The sequence below is a fragment of the Protobothrops mucrosquamatus genome, unplaced genomic scaffold (assembly GCF_001527695.2).
Source record: "Protobothrops mucrosquamatus isolate PMUCROS unplaced genomic scaffold, P.Mucros_1.0 scaffold4156, whole genome shotgun sequence".
Lineage (NCBI taxonomy): Eukaryota > Metazoa > Chordata > Lepidosauria > Squamata > Viperidae > Protobothrops > Protobothrops mucrosquamatus.
The window spans coordinates 1-3342 of record NW_015390082.1 but is presented as its reverse complement, the minus strand read 5'-3'; positions in this window follow the sequence as shown (position 1 = coordinate 3342).

Below are 3342 nucleotides of genomic sequence, written 5' to 3'. Positions count from 1 at the left end.
AGGAATTCTGGGAGTTGAAGTCCAGGAGTCATGAAGGGGCCAAAGTTTCCCCCATGCTGGCTGAGGAATTCTGGGAGTTGAAGTCCCCAAGTCATAAAAGAGCGAAGGTTGACTACCCCTGGGTTAGAGGAACGAGAGTTTCCGTAGAGACATACAGATGTTACGTTGGAGGGGACGGAACTGTTGAAATATTGATGGGATATAATAAAAAGAACATTTTCCATTAGTCCAGATGATGAAAGTGCAATCAATGAATCTCAGTAAAGGAGGTGTTTCGGGGGAACAGCTAAGAAATTGTTGTGCTAGGTCAGTGTTTCTCAACCTAGCACCTTTAAAATGGACTTCAACTCCCAGAATTCCCAAGCCTGTGATTTTGAGTCACTGGAAGCGTCCGACAGCTCCGTCTGCTCCCAGGCCCGGCAGGCAAGCGTAGCCTTCCAGCCTCACTCACCTGCCCAAGGAGAGGGACCTGGGACAGGAGAACACCCTTTGCTGCTCATGATAATTTTGTACCCAGGATCAACTCAACTCTTCTCATTCACAGCGCATTCCAGCAGGGGCCAAATGCTTCATCCCAGAATCCAACTACGTATAAGGAAAAGAGCTTCCGTCACAAAGCACCAGAAGGCAGGACAAGAAGCAACGGATGGAAATTAATCAAGGAGAGAAGCAACCTAGAACTAAGGAGGAATTAATAGCACAATTAACCAGTGGAACAACCTGCCTCCAGAAGTGGTGGGTGCTCCATCACTGGAAGTTTTCAAGAAGAGACTGGACAGCCATTTGTCTAAAACGTCGTAGGTCTCCTGCTTGAGCAGGGGGTTGGACTAGAAGACCTCCAAGGTCCCTTCCAATCCTACTATTCTCTTGTTCCAGGAGGGTCTTCCATCGCTGAGGGAGAGGCTGCCCCAGAAAAAGCTCCACTCATAAAGTGAGTTTTTTTGTGCTGGCGGGAACAAAGTTTTCAGAAAGGGTGGGTTTTTAAGGTTTTTAAGAAGAGGCTAGACAGTCACTTGTCTGAGATGGTATAGGTTCTCCTGCTTAAGCAGGGGGCTGGACTAGAAGACCTCCAAGGTCCCTTCCAGCTCTTTTTTATTCTAGGGGGGACATGATAGCAGCCTTCCAGTATCTCAGGGGTTGCCCCAAAGAAGAGGGAGTCGAGCTATTTTCCAAAGCGCCCGAAGGCAGGACAAGAAGCAACGGATGGAAACTCATCAAGGAGAGAAGCAACCTGGAACTAAGGAGAAACTTCCTGACAGTGAGAACAATTAACCAGTGGAACCACCTGCCTCCAGAAGCAGTGAATGCTCCAACACTGGAAGTTTTTAAGAAGAGACCGGACAGCCATTTGTCTGAAATTGTATAGGGTTTCCTGCCTGAGCAGGGGGTTGGACTAGATGACCCCAAAGGTCCCTTCCAATTCTGTGATTCCGTTATATTCTGCTGCAAGTAAAAAAGGGGACCTTTCCAGAAACAAATGAAAGCCACCAGTGGGAATCTCCTGTTGCTTTGTCACTGCTGTGTGAAGACAATGGATGGGACGTGCCTCTGCTTGGAATAGCAGCTCCAACACCGTCTCCGCCAGGGAGTATAACGATCCATAAATTCTTCCACAGGTTGGGAAGTGGCTCTTCTGAGCAAGCGCCACATCTACCACGGCATCGCCCACAGCGGTTGAATTCATCACCAAACAGCCAGGAAGAGTTTAAAGATTTTATGCCTGCACCATCGCGTTTCCTTCGGCAGTTCCCATTTATCCACAAATCACAGCCTCTCTCTCCGAGGTTGCAGGGTCTGCACCGGAGACGCGAAAACCCTGTTCTAACCATCTTTAAGTAATGAAGAGCTCTTGACTTTCTGGAGAGGACCCCAGGGACTCATCAGACATTAGCAAGACCTTGTTTCTCTCTCTCTCTTCTTCTTCTCTGGGAGATAGAAGAATCGCAACTCCTGACATTTCTTTTTACGCAAACTGAAATTGCGACAACTTTATCCTCTCCTCCTTTCCCCAAAGCCATCGACCTCTGGATTTTGCAGTCAACCTCACCCTTGGGTTGATACCTCCATTAGGTGGAGAGGACAACTGGCGAGCAATTGAGATCACACTCGCCAGCGTACAGAGATGGAGCCGATTCCAAAATATTATTTTAGAAGTACAGAAGCATGGACAACTGAGGGCAGAAAAAGACCTAGTGGACCGCCGAGTCTGCTCTCCGAGGTTTTCTTTTGTTTTTGCTTTCTTTTTCATTTATTATTTTTTAAATGATGGTTTTTATTTTTTTGTCGAGGGATGGACCTGGGTTTATCCCAAACTCAGTTATTGATGGTGGACCCGCTACCTCTGCCCGGAAGCTGGCGCGAAGTTTTTACCGCTCTTTCCGTGAAGTCATCCTTTTTAATGTGGCTTTTGTCAGTTTGAGGTGATGTTCTTGTGTTCTTGATATTTTGCTGAATACTTGAAAATGCCGCCTTTTGGAACTTTACTCACACCCTTAATACATTAAAGGTTTCAATCGTATCACCCATTTCCCTTCTGTTTTCCGGGCTGTGCACATTCGGTTCCTCCAATCTCTCCTGATATGTCTTGTCCCTCAGGTCTTGCACCGTTTTGGTTGCCCATCTCTGGATTTGCTCAATCTCATCAATATTTTTTTTTAAGTGAGGGCCCCAGAACTGATTTTGGAGCGGAGAGACCGAGAACAAGAGCAGGTCTGGTTGTATCTATAACAGCTGGAATGCCTTCGGGTCCAGATGTTCGCACAGTTATCAGCACAAAAGAAATGGGGAAGTCCAGAAGACACTATTTGGCAGGGTATAGGCCAGGGGTGAGGAACCTGGGCTCTTTTATGACTCGTGGACTTCAACTCCCAGAATTCCTCAGCCAGCATGGGGGAACTATGGCCCCTTCATGAATTTGGGGACTTCAACTCCCAGAATTCCTCAGCCAGCATGAGAGAAACTTTGGCCCCTTCATGACTCGTGGACTTCAACTCCCAGAATTCCTCAGCCAGCATGGGGGAACTATGGCCCCTTCATGACTGGTGGACTTCAACTCCCAGAATTCCTCAGTCAGCATGGGGGAACTATGGCCCCTCATGACTCGTGGACTTCAACTCCCAGAATTCCTCAGCCAGCATTTATTTTTATTTATTTATTTATTAATTGTATTTATATCCCGCCCTTCTCCTTTCGGACTCAGGGCGGCTGACAAATGATAAAAAGCTAACAAATTACACCTAGTTAAAATTTGGTTAAAATGAAATATTTGAAAATGTCAAATTTAAAAGTAATTAAAACCCCTATAAAATCCCCTAGGCCAGTCCCGCTTGCTGGAACAACCAC